At 42.9% G+C, this 24,866-nt stretch overlaps 1 protein-coding gene and 1 long non-coding RNA gene across 5 annotated transcripts in view; one reads left to right on the forward strand and one right to left on the reverse strand.

The window, feature by feature from the left end:
- spoon (spoonbill) overlaps window positions 1-24,866 on the reverse strand; it is a 357,164-nt gene that overhangs the window by 123,881 nt on the left and 208,417 nt on the right. Inside the window, exon 1 of one of the 4 annotated variants that reach the window (XM_067142007.2) lies at window positions 17,513-17,628. The exons of 1 other annotated variant lie outside the window; for it this stretch is intronic. The gene's annotated coding sequence lies outside the window, so the exon portion shown is untranslated. Of the gene's footprint in view, window positions 1-17,259; window positions 17,412-17,472; window positions 17,629-24,866 lie in introns of those variants that run through there. 2 more of the 4 variants (XM_067142004.2, XM_067142008.2) reach the window with 2 other exon arrangements.
- The window catches only part of LOC136864692 (uncharacterized), a 161,975-nt gene continuing 144,579 nt past the window's right edge, over window positions 7,471-24,866 (forward strand). The window contains exon 1 of the long non-coding RNA XR_010859356.2: window positions 7,471-7,602. This is a non-coding gene — a long non-coding RNA (uncharacterized lncRNA). The remainder of the gene's footprint in view (window positions 7,603-24,866) is intronic.

Here is a 24,866-nt window from a genome sequence, read left to right on the forward strand (position 1 = left end):
GGAGGGGATATATATATTGCTATTTGCATTACGTCGCACCGACACAGATAGGTCTTATGGCGACGATGGCATAGGAAAGGGAAGCGGCCGTGGCCTTAATTAAGGTACAGCCCCAGATTTTGCCTGGTGTGAAAATGCGAAACCACGGAAAACTAACTTCAGGACTGCCGACAGTGGGGTTCGAACCCACAACCTCCTGGATGCAAGCTCACAGCTGCACGCCCCTAACCGCGCGGCCAACTCGCCCGGTAAAATATTGTTTTTGCAGATGGCATAGTGATCCGGGGAGTCAACAATACAGAAGGGCAAATCCAATTAGAGGCTTTAAATGACAATATTGAGAAATATGGTAGGAAAATCAGTGTGGAAAAGATCAAAACAGTGGTGACGACAAGAGGAGAAAAAGAAGGAAAAGGAATCGTTAGTATCAGGGAACAAAACCTTGAGGTTGTTGAATACTTCAAATAGTTGGGAAGTGAAGTAATACAAGATGTAAGGTTGGATAAGGAGATCAGCAGAAGGGTACAAGATGGAAATACGTTCTACCAGAATGTAAGGAACCTGACGTGGAACAGAGAAGTTCGTATGAAATATAAAGAGATGATGTACAAGGTGTACTATACCCTATATTGACGTATGCATCAGAGACTTGGACATTGGCAAAAAGAAATGAGAGCAAACTTCAGGCCAGTGGGATGAAGTTCCTGAGTACTATGGTAGGGAATGCAACGGGAGAGAGAGTAATAAATGTTGGGATCAGAAAAGAGATAGGAGTAGAATAATTAAGTGATAGGATGGAGAAGAATAAATTGAGATGGTTTGGACATGTTATGAGGCTGGATGAGGGTAGGATACCAAAAGAAGTGTTGAAGGCTAAGACAGCAGGAAAAAAGACAAGAGGGGGGGGGGGGGGGCGGCATAGCAAGATGGATGGACTCTGTGAAGAACAGTATAAGAAAAAGAAGACTGGACTGGAATACAAGTAGTGAAGAGGAGTGGTGGAAAGAGAGGCAATGGTGGAGAAGTGCCATCAACACGCTGACCTGGCAGGAGCTGGACAAGAGGAAATTAAGATGATGATGATGATGATGATGATGATGACAACGACGTTAACTTTGTCATTGCACGGTGTTTGCAGAAGCAATCCAGCGCGATACCACTTATTCACCACGGTCCCTGTTAGTGGAAACGTTTGATGGTGCGTTTTGGATATGATGCAATGCCGAGGTTCATACCTGTACACAACGAACTCCACAAGGTGTGCGGAATTTTATGTTTAATGTAGTGGACGCAATCTGAACTCACGAACTACCTGTTTGGAATAGGATGTTTCACTGTAGCACACGAATAATTTTTATGCAACAGTATACTAACGCAAATACTGTGGTCTGCTGTACACTACTGACGTTGAAACTGTATTCGTCCCATCTTAATCAGGTCTTGACCTATTTTATTTCCAGGAAAATCTCAACACGTCGGAGAGTTTTGAATACGCACACACGAACGTTAAATTAGAATTTTCTTAGTCTCATTATTCCTATTCTTCTTCTTCTTCCACCATTTATCCCACGCCCTGGTGAGACTGCGGCTGCGAACTGTATCGCGCACTGGACTTGGTGGGGGGGTCTTATTTTACGACTGGAAGCCCTTCCTTACGCAACACTCTGTGGAGGGATATTCACTATTACGTGTTTCTGTATTGGTTGGTAGTATGCTGTGTTGTGCAAATATGAAGGGGAGTGTGTGTTGGAACAAACAAACGCCCAGTCCTCGAGTCATCGGAATTAATTAGACGGGATTAAAATCTCCGACCCGGCTGGGAATAGAAACCGGGACTCTGTGAACCGAAGGCCCAAACGATGACCATTCAGCTAAGGTGTCGGACGAACATTAAATTTGAACACCTTATTGAATATCATCCTGACTTCAGGGTGCTCTTATGTTTGTACTTCCGACTTTAAAGTATTAAAAACTTTCAGGGCATTTCCTTAGTATTTATTGCATTCTCAAGAAATCCGGAAATTGTTAACGTAATTATTTCATAATTTAATTGAGTTGTTCGTTATTTCTTTATCTAAGGAATTCTGTAATTTTGAATGAGAAGTAATGCATTTTTTTTTGCTAGGGGCTTAACGTCGCACCGACACAGATAGGTCTTATGGCGACGATGGGATAGGAAAGGCCTAGGAGTTGGAAGGAAGTGGCCGTGGCCTTAATTAAGGTACAGCCCCAGCACTTGCCTGGTGTGAAAATGGGAAACCACGGAAAACCATCTTCAGGGCTGCCGATAGTGGGATTCGAACCTACTATCTCCCGGATGCAAGCTCACAGCCGCGCGCCTCTACGCGCACGGCCAACTCGCCCGGTTGAAGAAGTAATGCATTCAATAGTTTCATAATACTTCAATCCACTAAGTCTCAGCATGACTAAATGTAATATTATTTAGCAAGCGGCATGGGCAGCTATTATTCCATATATTCCAGTTCCGTAGGTGTCATCTGGTCTAGGTGGTTGAAAACCGCGTGCTGCCTGAGATGCCCAGTGGACGAGGTGGTGCGCTAATCGTGTTCACTTCGGAAAGCTTCGAGCAGCCTCGGGCTCGCAAACCGGTCCTCAGCGCGCTCTCATTGTGGGGGTGGTAAGAACGTTGACCTCGAAGCTTTCTCTGGGGATGGGACTCGAATTCTGATCTGATTTGCCTTGCCGCTGCGTTCTGGCGAGCCACTGGCCTCGCGTCCATTCCATGTACCACTTGGATATGATCAATGGAGTGCTGTTAAATAATACTACCACCGAACAACTACGAACTTAAGTGAAACTTCTTTTTTCTATTTGTTTTACGTCGCACCGACACAGATAGGTCTTACGTCGACGATAGGATAGGAAAGGCCTAGGAAGTGGAAGGAAGCGGCCGTGGCCTTAAGGTACAGCCACGGCATTTGCCTGGTGTGAAAATGGGAAACCACGGAAAACCATCTTCAGGACTGCCGACAATGGGGCTCGAACCCACTATCTCCCGATTACTGGATACTGGCCGCACTTAAGCGACTGCAGCTATCGAACTCGGTAAAAGTGATTCTTAATCTTATAGCACTACTCTCTCGAAAATTACATAAAAATAGGGAAATTCTGGCCTAAATTTATAACAGAGCTTGCGTAACTTTGGAAGGCGGGGAAGAGTGTCCCAACCACTACTTACAACGCCTACCTCTGAGGCAGGTCTACCTAAACCCTAATACCACTTCATTACAAATCAATCGATCAATGTGGTACACAAAGACTCTTTCAGACATTTTCTTTCAAATGCAAGTTTTCCTTCGCAATTTTGTACTGTACAAATAAATGTCCAAATAACTGAAGATCCTCAGTTAGTCCCCATGTATTGTTTTCCTAGTGGCTTAACGTTGTCAGGTTTTCTTTCGGTGACGCAGGGATGGGGAAGAGCTGGGACTGGGAAGGTAGAATTAGAATGTATTCATGGTCTCCCACAATGCCGAAATTAGGGTTGATTGGCCTAAAAACAACTTTACCCACGCACAAAAATATTACACTTCGCAAATCTCAACTATTTACTGCTCTTTCCTCCTTTCCTCTCGAATTTCTCTCGTCCCTGGGCTCCTCATTCAAGTGATCACTGATCCTGATCAGTCTTCAATTGCTAGTTTTCCATACTAGCACAATTTTTTTTTTTTTTTTTTTTTTTTTTTTTTTTTTTTTTTTTTTTTTGCTTAACGTCGCTCCGACACCGAGAGGTCTTACGGCGACGATGGAACAGGAAAGGCCTAGGAATGGGATGGAAGCGGCCATGGCTTTAATTAAGGTACAGCTCCAGCATTTGCCTGGTGTGAAAATGGGAAACCACGGAAAACCATCTTCAGGGCTGCCGACAGTGGGATTCGAACCTACTATCTCCCGAACACTGGATACTGGCCGCACTTAAGCGACTGCAGCTATCGAGCTCGGTACTAGCACTATTAATCACTTTTGCAACTTCCCTCATAACATTCCAATTTCTTAACGCAGATACAGTGGATCACCTTAATATTCGGACAACACAGATAATGCGTTCGCAAACAAGTGTATATACAACAAACGCACGTCCAACAATTCATGAGTACATACCCCACGTATCACAACAAAAATTAAATGAGAGACGAATTGGTGAAGTGTTCTGATAGTGATAGAAAAGGAAATCATGAGATACTACACATCACTTTATTATTCGGACACGTCGTCGTTACTCCATTTGCACGTGACTACCTTACCCAATTGCGGCAAGGGAGAAACGTAAGGAGTAGAATACGTTTTCCTGAACTTCACTACAGAAACACGTTTAAACAGCGCCAACTGGTTATTTTCCACGATGCAAAGGGACGTAGTTGCAAGAGATATTGCACAAATGATGTGTATGAGTAAAAGTACTGCTAATGACATTGTACGGCGGTTTAAAGAAGAGGACAGGATTGCGTCTGTGCCGCAAAACGGGTCAACTGAAAAAGCTACCTGATCGTGGAGAGAGACTTCTCTTAAGACAAATAGGGAACGATCCTAAACTGAATGTGCCACAACTTGCACGAGAATTAGAAGAGGAAGCTTGTAAATCAGTGTACCCTGAAACTGTGCGCAGGACTTTTCGAAAGGCCAGATTTAACATGAGGGTGTCGAGAAAAAAAAGCCATATATAAATGAAGTGAACCGAAGGAAAAAAGTGAAGTTTGTCTTGCAATATGTACACAAGGACACCGAATGGTGGAAACAGGTGTTATTTTGTGATGAGAGCTAATTTAATATTTATGGATCGGATGGGAGGAGAATGGCTTGGTGCAAACCAAATGACGAATTAAAACCGAAACATTTGCAACCAACTGTCAAACATGGAGGCGGGCATACAATGGTATGGGCGTGCTTTTTGTCTGCTGGAATAGGTGAAATGTCGTTTATTGAACATACAATGGACCATAAACAGTATCTAGCCATCCTGAAGCAGAATTTACACCAAAGTGAAACAAAGCTTGGGACAAAGGACATTTTTCATTTCTATCAAGATAATGATCCCAAGCATAAAGCGTGGAATGTCCGAATGTGGCTGTTGTTGAACTGCCTAAAGGTGCTTGAAACTCCACCCCAGATCCCGGATCTCAATCCCATTGAGAATTAATGGAGTGAACTTGACAAGAGAGTGAAGAATTCCAGAATAACGTCAAAGAAGGAACTGCAACGAAAATTGATACAAGAATGGGCTAATATTAGTCCTAAGGACACGGAAAAGTTAGTTTGTTCTCTGCCATAACGACTGAAAGCCGTGGCAATGCCACCAAGTACTAAGATTGATTTGAGTTCCATGTTACGCTACAGTTTCGGTCATTATGATCCTTGTGTCCGAATATTAAAGTGGTTTTGTTATGTGATAAGGTGACGATTTTTTTATCTACATGTCATTTTTGTTTTGAGATACTTGTATTATTATGTAATCATAATGGAAACATTGGGGTTTTGTATTGTCAAATTTTCCTTTCTGTATGTATCAAAAAATACAAATATGATGTTCAGATTATCACATGTCATATGGTGTTCGAATATTAAGGTGACTCACTGTATTAATCCACTACCCAGGGAGTTCCGCATAAACTCCACCACTGCTTTAGTAAGTGATCCTTACCCATATGGCTTTTACCAGAGTTTGGAAGTAACTGGGTAAAAGTAATCTGATTACTTGTAACGAATATATTCTTAGTGATTTTACTTGTAATTTTTACTTTTTACAAAAGGTAATTTTTACTTGTATTTTGCTTCTTGAAATAAAACTGCAATCGTTACATCCTAGTAATTGATATACATCGCACGGAATCAGAAACGGGGGAAAATAAATGATGAAGATAACATTTTCGACCGACTCATTGGCTGAATGGTCAGCGTTGAGGCCTTCGGTTCACAGGGTCCCGGGTTCGATTCCTGGCCAGGTCGGGGATTTTAATCGCGTCCGATTAACACTTTCCTCTTCATATTCATACAACATACCACACTACCCACCACCAGAGAAACACGTAATGATGATGGCATCCTTCCATATAGGGTTGGCGTCCGGAAGGCCGTAAAACAGCAGTTCACACCCGCGATGCCACAGATGTGGGAAAAGCGGTAGAAGGAGAACATGAAGATAACATTTTCAGTTCGACTACAGCAGAACCAGTAGCTTCACCAGTTCCGGATAAGGTACTTTCTTACCTCTCCAGTACTCTCAAATTTATCATACTTATCCCAACGATCTCCTTAAAATTAAACACAGGTATTCCTTCAAGTGTTACTTTAGGTCGTCATTTCACTAAATGCAAAGGTGTATTTTCTCCCAAAGAGGTAGAGAGGTAGAGGCTTGCGATGGGAGTTGTAAGAACCAATTATTTAATGTTTAAGTAAATGGCAAATTATTTGAAACGCTACAAGTCATTAACTACAATAAAAATGATGATAATGATTTAATGCGGCTACAGCTAGCCTGATGCAGACCTTGTAAGGCAGACGCTCCTACAAGGGTGCGCGTCATCTGCCGTGGATGGGAAACTGCGTGTTATTGTACTCTAGGGTAGCGTTGTGTGTGATGCGAAAGTTGGAGGATGTTGGGGACATTATAAAAACCCAGTCCATGAGCCAATGGCATTAACCATTGAAGATTTAAAATCTCCGATCCGGCCGGGAATCGAACCCGGGGCCCTCCTGACCGAAGACTACGCTGACCATTCAGCCAGGGAGCCGGGCATTAAAAATGATGGAGGAAGATAATTTCGAAAGTTCCAAGCTATCACGTTCAGTCTCACCTAGTGATGATAGCCATTTAATATCTCTCTCTCTCTCTCTCTCTCTCTTTGCTTTACGTCGCACCGACACAGATAGGTCTTATGGCGACGATGGGATAGGAAAGGCATAGGAGTGGGAAGGAAGCGGCCGTGGCCTTAATTAAGGCACAGCCCCAGCATTTTCCTGGTGTGAAAATGGGAAACAACGGAACACCATCTTCAGGGCTGCCGACAGTCTGATTCGAACCCACTATCTCCCGGATGCAAGCTCACAGCTGCGCGACTCTTAACTGCACGGCCAACCCGCCCGGTCTTAGAATCTCTATGCTAAAAACACTAGACAAAGGAACATATTTTTCCCTGCGAACTTTGTTATTGTTACGGCCCTATCCGGATATGAAAAGTCAATGATTTCCTTAAGATTAGTGTTCCCTAAAGTAACTGTAATTTTACTGATTACTTATTGAAAAAATATTTTGTAATTGGGTAAAATATTTTTCAGGAATCTAATTCATCCCAAATTATTTATTTTGTAATATTCTTTTATTTTTTTATTTTCCCCTCTCTTCCCACCACTGGTTTTTACATAGTGCACACTTTCCTTGGTTTCCTTTATCTCTTAAGCCTTTATACTTATACATTTGAACAACCACTAAAGTCAGTATTTCTTTCTCAGGTTAAGGTACAGCCTTGGAATTTGCCTGATGTGAAAATGAAAAACCATCTGCAACAATAACAGCTACATAACCCGCTCCGTGCAGCGAACTTACTGAGTTCGGTCCTGGTGAAAATAGGAAGGCAGCTGTCTACGGTATGTAGTACAAAAATACCATGGAGTAAACTAAGCACATACCATGAAACACTAAAACTAAATCTTGCTAATAAAATAAGAATGTAGGGGTTTGGTAAAAAAGCGGACCATTGCCAATTCGGGTTTAAGAAATATTCTAACCTAAAGAGCGAATTCTACAATGTCGAAAAAAGAAACTTAAAATACAAAAATCATTAATTTTCTCAATTTCTGCGGAATAAGAAATTTATGATATTTTCGAAGTGTGGCTAAGGGAAGGGTATGTTAGCCATGTTTATGACCTACATGAAAGAAAGGCAGCCTACGTCGTCACACACAAATAGCAAAATGTCCGAGTAGGTGCTGAATATAAAACAGGGTAAAGTAGTTTTAAAGCACGACCATGAATATGACCTCGTGAAAGTGCTTTTATTCCTAGTGAATTGCTAAATAATAAAATTCACCGCGCGCGCGCGCAATAGTGAAAATTCGGATTTAAGTTGGTGGGTACTAATTCTCTCTCTCTCTCTCTCTCTCTCTCTCTCTCTCTCTCTCTCTCTCTCTCTCTCTCCATGTTGTCTCTCACCCTATGACGTCATCACCCTTCTGTCACCCAGTAACATGGTCATGTGCTCTCCTAGTCGTATACAGTGTTCTGTTCAATGTTGTATAGGCCTACGTAGCTAATTGATTTTTTTTACGTCACACCGACACAGATAGGTCTTATGGCGACGATGGGATGGGAAAAGGCTATGAGCGGGAAGAAACCGAACGTGGCCTTAATTAAGGAGCAGCCCCTGCATTTGCCTGGTGTGAAAATGGGAAACCACGGCAAAAACATCTTCAGGACTGCCGACAGCGGGGTTCGAACCCACCATCTCCCGAATGCAAGCCGAGAGCTACGTATCTAAACCGCGCAGCCACTTGCTCGGTTACATGGGTAATTGTACAATAATACAGTATTTTCCCACCTTAACTCGTTCCTCGTAAATTAATGAATATATATAATGGCATTTTACAGTAAGCCACATGTTGCTGTGAGACTTCATGTTTTAGTTGCGTACCATTTCGAGATGCCAGCATTGTTGAAGTGCGGGCTTTCTCACTTTCAACTATAACTCGCAACGTGGAATCCACAGTCATCCGTGGTACCAAATTCTAGCATCATACATGCAGTTTTCAGACTTCAGTATTAGCGGCGTACCATTAGAGGTGCGAGTACTAGCGTTTCTTGCCAATCGTGGTGGTGTATGCCCACTCTCCACGATTTTCAATGGACTGAATTTTTCCCTACCACCCTCTATTTTTAAATGAAAATATTCAACTTATAGAAAACAAATCAACAGGAAGTCAACGTGTCCCAACATTACTAAAGTATACTAAACGCCCTTTGACACAGTTTTCAGAGATCATCAGTTCCATAAATGGCCACAAAATTAATTTACACGCGTGCGAAGCCGCGGGCAAAAGCTAATGTATTCATACATATACCTCTAAGACCCTTGATCATGTTAGGGCTACACCTCTGGCAACCAATCCTATGTACACATGTCGATTGAAACCGACAACATGTTTTGTCGTAATGTATGTGGTAAAATGCTGAACTAGTTAATTACGCTAGGTTAAAAGAACCAGGGATGAAATAGACTGTACCCTTGACTGGAGTGAATGTAGAAAATTCGCAACAGAAAATCGTCGAACTGTTGGACTCAAACTCCGGACCTACCTTGGACAAGACTAAAGAGCTCAGCTAGCACTCTGGTTAAGGAATTTAACGTTAAGAGGGCACGTTTCATTCAAGCGACTTCTTACGACGCAGATTAAGTGTTAATGTTGCGTTCACGTAAAATATAGGGGTAATGTCAAAATAACAATAAACTTGGTTTTCTCAGAAGGAATTTCTGTGCATTTTCCTCAGACGTTAGACTATTCTGGTCATAAGTCAAGGGACCGATGATAATAATAATAATAATAATAATAATAATAATAATGGTTTTACGTCCCACTAACGGCTCTTACGGTTTTCCGAGACGCTGAGGTGCCGGAATTTTGACCCGCAGGAGTTCTTTTACGTGCCAGTAACACTACTAACACGAGGCTGACGTATTTGAGCATCTTCAAATACCACCGAACTGAGCCAGGATAGAACCTGCCAAGTTGGACTCAGCAGGCCAACGCTCTACCGTCCGAGGTAGCGTACTCAGACCGGCTTAAGGGACCGGTAATCTATGCGAAATCCTAAACCCATACGATAGCATTTCGAAAATATACTGTACATTGTCCGGTAACAACGTACCAGAGCAATCACACTCACGTGCGTGTTATACAGTAGAGTCTCGCTCATCCGACCTTCGCTTATCCGACATTCCGTGTTATCCGACACTGGTAGACTTAATTCAGGCACGCTCGGTGTGGAGGGTGCGACCATGGGACAAACACTGGCCTGACCTCTGGCGGTAGGACAGTTTTTTTTCTTTCTCAAGGACAGGTGCAGTGAGTCTTCAGTCATTGTTCATTGTAGTATTGGTTGGGTGCGGATGTTATAGTTTTCATATCCTCTGTGAGTATAGCGAGTAAGTGGAAGAAAGTGATTGTTTTTATGGAAGACAAGTTGAGTGCATTAGAGAGACTGGAAAAGGGGAAATTCTTCAAGATGTGGCTTCAGATTATGGTGTTGGATGTGTTGCAGTGGCAGACTGGAAAAAACAGAGGGAAGAAATTGAAAAGTGGTGCTCTACCAGAGCAGAGAAAAACAATGAAAAATATGAGTACGAAAAAGTAAGTGAAGCACTATTTCCTTGGTCATCTCAACACCGGGAAAAGCCCCTGCCAATATCTGGACCCATTGTGCAGGAAAAGGCTGTGTATTTCCTGAAGGAGTTTAATGAAAGGAACCCTAATTTTCCTGCCAGTGATGGGTGGCTTGATCGGTGGAAAAAAACGGCACATTAGGCAGCTTAATATCTGTGGAGAAAAGTCTCTTTTCGTAAGACATCTGGAATTTTTTCGTTCAATACTGCATGTACTGTACAATTGAATTTATAATTCAATAAATAGAGTACCGTAAAACATGTCGTTTTAGTACTAGCATATAGCCTTCCTGTTTCAGTTCATTTTCAAAGTTATTCTGTATTATCCGACATTTTCGGTGATCCGACGTAGTCCAGGTCCCGTTTAGGTCGGATAATCGAGACTCTACTGTATATTCAAAATACGATTGCACTTGGGCGAAGCAGCGCTAATGTTTATTTACTGCAGTTGGTAGATGACAGTGGGCGAGAAGCGGGCACGTCAGTGGACCGAGAGATCGTTTAAAGCCGGGCGCATATGGGTAGAGCCCTGCGCGGATATACAAAATAATTTCCGCATCCGCACTTCCTTCATCCGTATCCGCGAATGATTATCCGCGGATATTGTAAATACTTAACTGCAGTATATTACACGCAAGGTACTGAAACGGATCGATCTGTTAACATAATTCAATAGGCCTGACACCTGGCACCAGAACCCCTACAGTCACAGGTTTATGAGGGATTTTGTTTTGCAACAACTACCGACGTAGTGACCTTTCTGTCTTCCTTCCATTAACTGCGGGCAGGAGCCAGTTTGGCTTACGTCAGATTTACGGCTTTATGGTCTCAAGGCTCTTTATGTATCACCACTCTTCCATATCACTGTCAAGGGTCGCCTAACCACATTCAAAAATAAGAGTATACCTGAGTGAAAATCAATAAACGTCATTATTTAGAAATTATCAGCAATATTATCCGGATTACCATTCAACTTGTATCCGCCAAGACACTAATTTCGCGGATATCTGCATCCGTGCAGGGCTCTACACATGGGACGCAGGAAAAGCAGCTAGCGCAGCAGAGCGCAGAACATATTTTTGTAATCCACGCAATTTATTGCATCATCGCACGGTGAAAGCACTGCAGGACAGGACATTTCAGCACCTACTTCCGCCTTCCCCACGCAGTTTCCTGTGCATGTGACACGTAGGAGAAAATTACCAAAGCCGTTCGATCTCACCAGTTTTGGTACTATGTGAACTACCATGCAATTTTTAACATTAATTTTCCGTGATGTATGTATTATCGGCACACTTTATCTGGATGCAATTACACCCTAGTGCTGAATCGGTGGAACTCGGCAATCTTCGAGATTCGTACTGGCAACCTTTGAAACAAACTATGAATCGCTTAAACATCGTTGTGCGACATCTGGCGTACGCTTTTCGTACTAGTACTCTTGTTTACACAGAAAACTATAGAATTCATGCTAGGAACAAGATTCGCATCGAGAAATGTTATATAATGTTATATAATGTGTATGTGACACAGTTGTTGTCTTAAGATAATAACGGTTTAGAAACTTCAATATCGATCGATCTTATTCTCGATTCAATTCAGATTTCATTTTCATTCAGTTGGCAGCACTACCGGAACCGGGACAGCTCCCTCCTTACCCCGTACACAAATGCATCCAGATAGTGTGTGCCGATAATATGTAGGCTGTATGGATGTATGTATGTATGTATGTATGTATGTACAATTGGATGAATTTTAAAGAACTTGTGAATGAAAAAAACCCAACAGGACGAATTCAGAATGGAATGTGTGTTGATCGGTCAGGTCCTAGCGAAGTTACAACGAAAGGAATTTAATGAAAGTCGGTATGTAAAGTCGAGGAATAGGGCACTACAGTCCAGGCTATAAATAATTTTATTCACGCTGGGTAAAGTGGTAGTTTAGGGAAGGCCTAAAATTTAATTCTCACATATCTACAGTAAATATCAACCGTGGCCCAAGTTCTTGCAACATGGTATTTCACGTCAAGATCCCAAAAAAGTTATTATGGAGAGCATCATCGCCGACTTACGATCACGTTTATGTGAAGAAATAAGTAGAGAAAATAGTTGACCATGTCTTATCAAATGTAAATGTGTCACATTAGAGGTCAATGTTGAATATGTCTTGTAGCAACTGGATGAAAATCTTCCAGTACATTTGTAAATAAATATTTTCTCCTTGTCCCTCTTTCTGATCATATTGATTAATACTACGTACTACGTAACAAAAGTTAAGGAAAATACAACTTCCGATCATTTATGTCTTCTATAGTTCTATCGTACCGGCTGTGAAAACAGATAGGTATTCATGAATTTAGCGTTTTGTTGCTTACAATTATTTCATATGAACGCCGAGCATCACTAACGTGGAAATATTGTCCAATGTCGTTAACTGGCTACGGTGGTGTTTTTGTCGGGGTTGTCTTAAGGCGAAAAACCGCGTGGTCAACAGCACAAGGAAAATTGAGATTATGACTAACAAAATGAAAAAATAATCACGAACGCCTGAAGAATAAGAAAAGGAGCACCTTTACACTGGACGCCCCGATATCACACAGTCGGAAGGAAACGTTCTTTGTTTGTGAAAATCGACGAGACACTGCGTGGCAATGTGCGCTCCCATGCACTTGGCAGTTTTGTCAGCTCCACGCTGTCCTGCCCTGCACTACGGCCAACTTGTTCTCAATTTGCACCCGACCCATGGAGTGTAAAAAAAACAGCACGAATTCAGAACGGAATGTGTGTTGATCGTTCAGGTCCTAGCGAAGTTACAACGAAAGGAACCACTGTATCGCCACGGACTGACCGACAGAGAGCACGCTACTGCACCTGGTGACAGAGCACAGGCCGTAAACAAGCAGCAGATCCTGGAGTGGTTACGTACAATCATATTTCAAACTAAATACTTAAATATCGTCAATTAAAATTATATTTAAAGACCCTCCAATGGCTGTACATTTCAAGAGACACCGGAGTGCCGAAATGTTTCTCTAAAACGCCGGCCCCGCTGTCTACAGGTAGCGAACCTACCTCTAAGCCGGAGGTCCCGGATTAGATTCCTGGCCAAGTCAGTGATTTTACCTGGATCTGAGGGCTGGTTCGAGGTCCACTCAGCCAACCTAAGAACTGAGCTACATGACTATGAAACAGCGGCCCTTCCTAAAAAGCCAAGAATAACAGCCGAGAGGATTCGTCGCGCTGACCACGTGTCACCTCGTCATCTGCAGGCCTTTGACGATCGCTTGGTACACCGAGGCGCTCCCATGCCCCGTGAGTTTTTAAGAAGGTGTAAATCTACTGACATGAAATGTCGTATGGCTTTTAGTGCCGGGATATCCCAGGACGGGTTCGGCTCGCCAGGCGCAGGTCTTTCTATTTGACGCTTGTAAGCGACCTGCGCGTCGTGATGAGGATGAAATAATAATGTAGACAACACATACACCCAGCCCCCGTGTCATTGGAATTAACCAATTAAGGTTAAAATCCCCGACCCGGCCGGGAATCGAACCCGGGACCCCCATGAACCGAAGGCCAGTACGCTGACCGTTCATCCAACGAGTCTGACATCTACTGACATGAGTCTAAAATTTAAGAACTGTCAAATGCCAACTAACGGCAACGGAATTCGGTTCCACGACCTTGAGCATAAAAGATTAGCGTCATAATAAACTGCGCTAAGCAGTCTGTCTCATTATTTTCAGGACGTTAATAACTTTGAACTTGGGAGAGAGTTCGCTGAGCGAACGGCACGCGCAATTCCCGAGTTAGTTGGTAGAAACAATTCATAGGACGTAGCATAAATACCGTTTTCCCTTCCTTTAAAGAATACATGTTTATTGATACCTAAAAACAAATGAGGTCTTCGATCGTAAGATACTTTTTTTACGTCACACCCACACACGATAGGTCTTATGGCGACAATGATGGGGCAGGAAAGAGCTGGGAGTGAGGATGCGACCGTGGCCTTAATTAAGGTACAGCCAAAGCATCTGCTGGTGTGAAAATGGAAAACCAGGGAAAACCATTTTCAGGGCTGCCAACAGTGGTGTTCAAACCCACTTCTCCCGGAATGCAAGCTGACAGCTACGTGAACGAAACTGCGCAACCACTCGCTCGGTCCCTAAAAGACTAATCAAATACCCATGAGTGGATGTACAAAATATCATTTTAATCATTAAAGACAATAACTGTCCGCCTCTGTGGTGTAGTGGTTAGCATGATTAGCGGCCACTCCCGGAGGCCCGGGTTCGATTCCCAGCTCTGCCACGAAATTTGAAAAGTGGTACAAGACTTAAATCCCATTGAGCACACGTAAGAAGGACTAGACAAAATTGCCAAACGCATATCAAGATACTTTTTGAAGCTTGATGTGATGCATTATAAGCTATATTTTTTTTTTTTTGCTAGGGGCTTTACGTCGCACCGACACAGATAGGTCTTATGGCGACGATGGGATAGGAAAGGCCTAGGAGTTGGAAGGAAGCGGCCGTGGCCTTAATTAAGGTACAGCCCCAGCATTTGCCTGGTGTGAAAATGGGAAACCACGGAAAACCATTTTCAGGGCTGCCGATAGTGGGATTCGAACCTACTATCTCCCGGATGCAAGAAGCTATATTTAGTGGCGTCGTTAATAACATGATCGACACAATGCCGAGATGATAAATGACCGTCAGACCTTAAAATGATTATGAAAGTAAATAATTTACAACAGAACAACACACGCGTTCAGGAATTAAGTTACAATACAAGTTACGGTCACCCAACGTATACTACAAAGACATCAGTCATAGAACGAAATCGATGGTATATGGTAAAAAGATTGCTACCGATGGAAATTGGGAACAGCTGAACATTTCCACTGCCTAATTTATATCTATCTCGACAAGGTATTAGAACCTCCTTGGCTCAGGCGGCAGCGCGCCGGCCTGTCACCGCTGGGTTCCGAGGTTCAAATTCCGGTCACTCTATGCGGGGTGCTGGAAAAAGCGGAGGCGGGACAGGTTTTCCCCCGGGTACTCCGGTTTTCCCTTGTCATCTTTCATTCCAGCAACACTCTCCAATATCATTTCACCTATCAGTCATTAATCATTGCCTCAGAGGAGTGCGACAGGCTTCGGCAGCCGGCACAATTCCTATCCTCGCCACAAGATGGGGACTTTATTACTTTCGTTCCTGACCCGTAGGAATGACGGGAAAGTGGATGCGGATTTTCATTTTCAACAAAGTTTAGGTCCTGCATTCGGAACTAGATGTTCATAATGGTCTCCCGTTCTACTAACTTTTGTTCCGATTTCCAGAGACGCCGATGTGCTGGAACTGTGATTCCGCAAGAGCTCCTCTTATGTGCTAGTAAATCTACCGACAGGGGGATGGCCTATCTGAGTACGGGATCGAACCCGCCAACTTCAGCTCTGTGGCCAGCACTCCACTGTCTGAGGTACTCGCGACGCCAACCAGAGAATAATAAATTAGAAAAGGATGATCACCACTTCCACCTACGAATGCGGTAAGTTGAATGTAACAAACTCCGTCAATTAAAGCTAAATATAGTACACAATCATTTCGAAGAGAGTTAATTCCATACTACTTGCAGAAAACTGCACGAACTCCTACTGGCACATACATCTGGAGTCCTAGAACAATAAGAAATATTGATTTACGGTACGTGAAAGATCATACTGTACTGTACTATCAACTTTAATAAACACGGCACAAAACATCACTAAGCTAAGAAGCTCTGCTCACGATTGGCTATTGCGCAACAAACTTTAAATACAATAATAATAATAATAATAATAATAATAATAATAATAATAATTAATAATAATAATAATAAGGGAAAAACAAGCCGACTGATTCTGGAACATCTGCAAACCTATCATTGATTTCGCTGTATTCACAGGTTCAAGGCTACAGCCATCGACACCCTTAGGATTGCCGAAAAGAGCGGGGTGGTGTACGCTATAGCTTATATTGCGCAATACTAGCTAGTAGGGCGGTAAGGTCGAGGGTTCGCACATTCCTACATCATCCCTTACACTAATTTCGCTGAAATAAGTAGCCGAAATCTAGTTTGAAAAGTACCGTCTGAAAATGCAAATATTAGGTTGGCCATTATTCCACTCTACCTTGTCATACACAGTGAGTCAGTCATTATTTGCTCTTCATATTTTCCCATATAGTGTTAAGGAAAACAAATAACAAGGAAGGGGAAGAAGCAATGTTACGCATTTAATGTTGCTGCGAGATAGGATTGCTGAAGTTCATTTAGGAAATTCGTGGTTTACACATGATCGTTGGGTTCAGATAAGTATCAGAATTTAAATTGTTAAGGTACAGCATGAATGAAGTAACTAGCATTAAGCGAGGGCACGAATCACCAAAAGGTACAGCATTATACAATTGTTTCCACACTTTGAGAAACAAATTAACTCGGATCCAATACTGTAAAAACTAATTTTAAAAGGCCAATATTAAACAAATCATGGCTTCACCATGCTGAAGTGGTACTTGACATATCTGTACTTAAAAGGCACATCTAGATTAAAACTTGGCACTTGCATCTCTTTCACTGAACGCAGTAACACAGCATACCAAAAGAGACATATTTCTCCAAAAATTGGAGGAATATTGAAAGCTACATAAAAGTGACGAATCTGTACACTAAATGGAATTACAAACACACTGCAGGAAACAAATGACAAATTATCTGACTCTTACAAATTACTCCGTATGGCATGTACTACGACACACGTGGTTCGATTTTACAAACTTCCAAGTTTATACAGCATATGAATCAAACAAACATAGCAACTTTTTGTTTTTACCTCCACTTCTATTCCTCCCTCACACCACGTTATACGATAAAACGCTTATCTGGTCGTAGAACTGCAGCTATACCAAACAACGTGGTTCCAGATGGGGAACTGAGCTTTAGATCGTAATTCGGCATCCTGCACTTTACAACTTGATATCACGCCTAAAAGGAATTCATACAATGCACCGTTCAATTACGCAAATCGTTGGTTAACTAAACTCACCGATCCATTTCTGAAGAAGCACCAGATCACTATACTTAACTATATTATTGGACGTATGCAAGAACAGCTGGTCACAGCGAACATCACCACACTGAAGCACTTGCCAACACTAACCACGTGGCTCGTAGCTGTTCACTTTTCGCCAGCCGGTCTGCCTTCCATCTCTCACCCGCCATTGCGGCGCATGCGCATGACCGGAACACCTGAACCTCGTCGTTCCCCCTTCACTGCCCTTCGCAAGGAACCCTGAAGGAAAGTATGATCTACTTAGTTTTTCCTTACGGTGGCAGTCCTTCTACTTCAATCCAACCAGTTCCACGGGACATAAAGCCTTGGATAACAATCATATAAATGGATACTTTTACGTGCGTACTCCGGTATGTTGTCTAAAATGTCACGAAAGCTGGAATAATTGGTTCGAATGCAGTCCTTATAACAATTGATCTAAAATTTAATTTATTGAGATTATCTTGTGTATAGTTACGAGAAATTGAAGTAATATAAATTCGTATACTCATCCTGAGGTGGTGCAGATCTTTTAAAACACATCCCTAATGGAGTAGATCTTCACGTAACATTTACCCGCCCCCCAGCCAATATTTAATTTCTGGCAGTACCTACCGGGAACTGGATGTGGGCTTCCGAGAACAGCTAATATAGTACAGTACGAACCGCGACATTACGAAGGAATAATAATAATAATAATAATAATAATAATAATAATAATAATAATAATAATAATAATATTAATAATAATAAAGCTAGTGGTCTAACGTCCCAATAACTACTTTTACGGTTTTCGGAGACACCAAAGTGCCGGAAATTAGTCCCACAGGAGTTCTTTTACAAGTCAATAAATCTACCGAGACGAGACTGGCGTATTTGAGCTCCTTCAAATAACACCGGACTGACGGTGAGCCAGTTGAGGTCAGAGGGACAGCGCCTCAACCGTCTCAGCCACTCAGCCCGGAGCTAATAATAATAATAATAATAATAATAATAATAATAGTCCGCCTCTGTGGTGTAGTGGTTAGCGTGATTAGCTGCCACCCCCGGAGGCCCGGGTTCAATTCCTGGCTCTGCCACGAAATTTCAAAAGTGGTACGAGGGCTGGAACGGGGTCCACTCAGCCTCGGGAGGTCAACTGAGTAGAGGTGGGTTCGATTCCCACCTCAGCCATCCTCGAAGTGGTTTTCCGTGGTTTCCCACTTCTCCTCCAGGCGAATGCCGGGATGGTACCTAACTTAAGGCCACGGCCGCTTCCTTCCCTCTTCCTTGCCTATCCCTTCCAATCTTCCCATCCCCCCACAAGGCCCCTGTTCAGCATAGCAGGTGAGGCTGCCTGGGCGAAGTACTGGTCATACTCCCCAGTTGTATCCCCCGACCAAGAGTCTGAAGCTCCAGGACACCGCCCTTGAGGCGGTAGAGGTGGGATCCCTCGCTAAGTCCGAGGGAAAAACCGAACCTGGAGGGTAAACAGATGAATAATAATAATAATAATAATAATAATAATAATAATAATAATAATAATAATAATAATAATAATAATAATAATAATAATAATAAATAATAATAATAATAATCATCATCATCATCATATAAGATCCAAGGCTTTTGATAGGATAGATCATGGGAGACTACTGACGCAAATGAGGGCTACTGGACTAGACAAAAGAGTGATTAAGTGGGTGGCTACATTTCGAGAAAACAGAACTCAGAGAATTGGAGTAGGTGAGGCATTATCTGATCCTGTAATAATTAAGAAGGGGGCCTTCAAGTTATCTTATATAATCACAGATAAGGTTTCTTACGGATGATTTTACGTTGCATACAGGGCAAATCACTTGGAACTAGCGCCATAAATATTTCCGAAATGGGAGGTGCTATTGATGTGCTGTTTTCACAGAAATTAAGTTTAACTAAGGGCTTATAATTGCAGCCTATACACTGATTTTAATAATTATTACAATGTGTAATGTTAGAAAGTTACGTTTTTCAAATGGAATAATGCCTATTGACATTAAGATAAAACTAGAGTAAATTAGAATATCAATGGTGATTTTTCAGGATTCTAGTATAACGTCGCTGCGTCCAGAAAAACCGCTATATGATAATATTTTAGTCCGCCTCTGTGGTGTAGTGGTTAGTGTGATTAGCTGCCACCCCCAGAGGCCCGGGTTCGATTCCCGGCTCTGCCACGAAAATTTGAAAAGTGGTATGAGGGCTGGAACGGGGTCCACTCAGCCTCGGGAGGTCAACTGAGTAGAGGTGGGTTCGATTCCCACCTCAGCCATCCTGGAAGTGGTTTTCCGTGGTTTCCCACTTCTCCTCCAGGCGAATGCCGGGATGGTGCCTAACATAAGGCCACGGCCGCTTCCTTCCCTCTTCCTTGCCTATCCCTTCCCATCTACCCATCCCTCCACCAGGCCCCTGTTCAGCATAGCAGGTGAGGCCGCCTGGGCGAGGTACTGGTCATTCTCCCCAGTTGTATCCCCGACCAAGAGTCTGAAGCTCCAGGACACTGCCCTTGAGGCGGTAGAGGTGGGATCCCTCGCTGTGTCCGAGGGAAAAGCCGACCCTGGAGGGTAAACAGATGATGATGATGATGATAATATTTTAGCTTAGAACTATGACCAGAAAGGTTCTGTCATCTAAGGCAATCGTTTTCAAACTTTTTAGTTGGCGTACCCCCAAAATCCAATTGTTTTACCTTCGTAACCCCGAAGTACTAGTATACTGCGATTATACCAGAAGTAACAAATGATTGTTGTTGGATGCCAAATAATAAATTAACTACCATCATCATCATCATCATCATCATCTTTCGCAGCTTACCCCGTTTTCTCAGGGTCCCTGCACGCACTTGAGGCATGGAAGAGTTGCGACCGGAGATTCAAGGTCGCATTCCCTTCCTGTCACCACGGGATTTTCAGCCCCAACCACAGACAGCGGGATGACAGGTAAGCAGCTAAGCCAGTACACCACCCCGTTCCCCAATAATAACAATACTGTACTGTATATAGTATATCGTTGCTCGGCAAGGGAAACCTCGTAACTCCTTCAGAGTAAAGTTTACAGAAGAAGCCCTAAAAACAGCGGTAAGCAATGGCCGGAGAACTGTCCCTGGCAGATTTATTGCTTAACGATAGCCCAATTATTCGAATATTGGAGTCTTCCGTTTCCTTCTCAGGCAGCGCGGAAAGCCTTCACAAGACCGATGGAGAAACGTGGTTTTCTCATGAGTAGAATTACGAGGTTTTCATTGCATAGCAACGATACTGATCGAATTAATAGGTTATGCCACGTGTTCTGTAATATAAAGAAGTTAAATGAACACTGCAAAACATCAATGAAGACTTTGACACAGATATTGAGCCTCCATGGCACAGGCGGCAGCACGCCGGCCTCTCACCGCTAGATACCGTGGTTCAAATCCCGATCACTCCATGTTAGATTTGTGCTGGACAAAGCAGAGGCGGGACAGGTTTTTCTCCGGGTACTCCGGTTTACCCTGTCATCTTTCATTCCGGCAACACTCTCCAATATAATTTCATAGCATTTCATTTGTCAGTCATCAATCATTGCCCCAGAGGGGTGAGACAGGCTTTGGCAGTAGGCACAATTCCGATCCTCGCCGCTAGATGGGGGCTTCATTCATTCCATTCCTGACCCGGTCAAACGACTGGAAACAGGGTGTGGATTTTCATTAACTTTCGAGGTGGAACGGCCATACTTCACTACTAAACCCCTAGCAGATATCATGTATGTTGCCTTCGTGGCCGAATCGGTTAAGGGCTGGAGCACAAGGTGTGTGAGTATCGGCAGAGTAATGGTTTGAATCTAGCATAAGGCACATTTTTCGAACGACAGAGTTGCTCCATTTCAGCGGGGATACAATAATAATAATAATAATAATAATATTTTTTTCCTATTGGTTTTAAGGGATGCGCTCTGATTTGGCGTATTTCCCTTAGAATGGGTGGGGGAAGAATTGGGAAGGAAATCGGCTTTAGTCTTTTACTAAGGTACCATCCCGGCATTTGTCTGGTGGTGAAAATGGGAATTGGGGAAAGTCATTTTCAGAACGGCCAGCAAGGGATTCGATTCCACAACCTCCCGAGTCCAACGCACACAAATAATAATCCACACCTACGAGGTCACATCACAGCACTTATTCATTTCCTCACGATATATTCCTATGAAGTGTACTTTGACTTGTGGCTAATTTATGGAGAAAGTATGGTCGAATTAATATGTATGCCACGTGCTCCGTAATGGTAAAAAGTTAAATGAACACTGTAAAGCGTTATTGAAGACTTTGACACGGATGAAATGAAATGAAATGGCGTATCGCTTTTAGTGCCAGGAGTGTCCGAGGACAAGTTCGGCTCGCCAGTTGCAGGTCTTTTGATTTGACACCCGTGGACGACCTGCGCGTCGTGATGAGAATGAAATGATGATGAAGACGACACATACACCCAGCCCCCGTGCCAGCGAAGTTAACCAATGATGGTTAAAACTCCCGACCCTGCCGGGAATCGAACCCGAGACCCCTGTGACCAAAGGCCAGCACGCTAACCATTTAGCCATGGAGCCGGACTTTGACGCGGATATAACTTTCGATGTCGAACGGCCATACTTAAGTAATAATCCTTTAGCGAGAATCTTGTATGTTGTATTTGTGGCTGAGTCGGTTAAGCGCCGGTAACACAAGGTTTCTGAATACCGGTAATGCAGCGGTTCGATTCGAACCTTATGCATGCTTTTTTTAAATTTTTGATCGACAGATCGTGCCCCATTTTAATGAACACACAATGTTCATTCACACTTACCAGGTTACATTATAGCACGTATTCATTCACTCACGAGGTATTCCAATGACGAGTACGTTGATATGTTGCTCATTTATGGGGAAACAAGGCAGAACGCAGTCCAGTCGTAACGTCTCTATCACGAACGTTTTCCTGAGAGAAGACTACCGACTACTAATACGTTCCGAAACCTTGGACGAAGATTGCGGTAAACTGGGACGCTTGGAAGGGTAACTTCCGTTAAAGATGCTCCTATAACGCCTGGACCAAATGAAGTGGCCGTTTTGGACGATGTCCTTAATAACCCTCATATTAGTACTAGGACACTTGTACAAAACACTAACATTAGCCGGTCATCAGTCATGCGTATACTGCATAACAATAAATTTCACCCATACCATATGCAGTTATACCAGCAGCTCCACGGACGTGATTTCGATGCTAAAGTAACATTTTATCAATGGGCATTAAGCAGGGTGACCAATAATGCAGCCTTTTTGATAAGAGTCCTGTTTTCAGACGAATCACTATTTCACAACAATGGCGTCGGGAATCGGCACAATATGAATTATTGGAGCGCGGAGAATCCCCAGTGTGTAAGACATGGCCCATTTCAAGTGCAGTGGGGAGTAAATGTCTGGTGTGGGATCTTGGGTGACTATCTCATCGGACAATATTTCTTCGACGAACATCTAACCTTCACTTTCTTCAAAATGAATCCCCGCAGTTGCTGGAGAACGTGCCACTGCGCGAGCGATTACAAATGTTGCTTCACTGGCCCACCAGATCACCCGATCTAATGCCATTTGACTTCTTCCTGTGGGGTCAATTAAAGCAGATAGTGTATGCACAGGAGCCTGAAGATCCTGGTCACCTTCGGCAACTGTTCACCGAGGCATACCAAACTGTTAAACCTGACATGTTACAACGTCCATGAATGTCTTTAAAACGTCGTGTTGAAATGTGCATAAACCAAGATGGTCGACATTTGGAACACTTGTTATACTGAATATGAAGAGTACCCTACTTCCTACCTACACAATATCATGTCGTAGTCCAACCTGGCTACGTAACGTCGGATAAAAACGGTCCTTTTCAGGACCAAATAAAAATTCACTCTTTGGAACAGGATGACAAGTGGCCATATGCAGTCACTGTAAACGGCGTTAATCGAAAAAAGGTGCACCAGCCTGTGAATCGAATCTACTTCCAGAGAACTTGGCTGATACAATAGCAGTCGTATGGCTTTTAGTGCCGGGATATCCCAGGACGGGTGCAACAGCAGTGATGCGTGATTTTAAAAAATATAACCACTTAGCTACAGCGAGCCCTGGTGAATAGCTACGATGTGTTAGTCCTTATAGACACTTCCTCTCCAAATATATGATAATGGTATTCGCAGCTGTGATCGTTTTACACATTCATTATAGTTACACTGACGCTAATGATTTCTACCATACTCGGGAGCATTATATAAACGGTATAGTGTTGTACTAAGGCCGTAAAAGAGCAGGTACTAATGTTTTTCGGATGACTATGATATACGCGTTAGTTGGGTTTCCTACCTCCGAAAAAAGGGGCGGGTGAACCACCCGGCACACACACGAGTATTATTAATAATGCAACGACAAGTAATTTACGAGCTATCGTAGTTTGAAAATTGTAAATTCCGACAGTTGTCTGCTCTATTCAACTGCATAGTTACGAGGCTATGATGTTCTTATATTTGTTTCCTTTACAGTACACTGACTGCATTGCGACTTCCTTGTCAGTTACTTTGTGATTGTTCAAGTAGTAGGACGTAGAGGTAGATGGTATTTACCAATGCTGAAAATGCCGACATTTTACTGGTGTATGGAGAATGTAGAAGAATGCTGTTTGTTTTGTGCTCTGAACGCGGAACGGTATCGCAATAGACGTCACCTATCTCGAGAATTATTTGTGAACCTCTTCAACCAATTACGTGAAACGGGAAGTATAACCCCTGCGTAACAGAAATAAACGAGAGTGTTCTAGCTGCTGTTACATTAGTTCCCCTGCAAATGCTTTCTCCACCGTCGTAAGAGGACCATCCGTATACTGTCTCTTTCTCTCTCCACCAATAACTGGATTAAAACGATTTTGAAAATCGTATTAACACTGGTACACGGCCTTTAAGACAAGATAAACCAGATGTCATCATGTATCTTGTTTATTGATGAACCAACATTTTCAAACCATGACCAAGTAAACTTCCGAAACATGCACTATTGGTCCGTAAACAATCCCCATTGGCTTCGTCGGGTGGAAGGAACAGCAGCGTCCATGGAGATTAAATATATGGTGTGGAATAGTGAACCATCAGCTCATAGGCCCTTTTTTCATAGAAGGAACACTAGATTCTCAAAAGTATATCAAACTCCTAACAGAGCAATTTTCCCAGACGTTAGAAGCCGTTCCAATGCAGACTAGGAGAAAAATGTGGTATAAGGATTATGGCTGTCCAAGGCATAGAGCACGACATACTACAGCTTGTTTTCACGGAATGCTTCCAAGTCATTGGACTGGACGAAGGTGACCTGTACCCTGGCTGGCTCGTTCACC

The sequence above is a fragment of the Anabrus simplex genome, chromosome 2, assembly GCF_040414725.1.
Source record: "Anabrus simplex isolate iqAnaSimp1 chromosome 2, ASM4041472v1, whole genome shotgun sequence".
Lineage (NCBI taxonomy): Eukaryota > Metazoa > Arthropoda > Insecta > Orthoptera > Tettigoniidae > Anabrus > Anabrus simplex.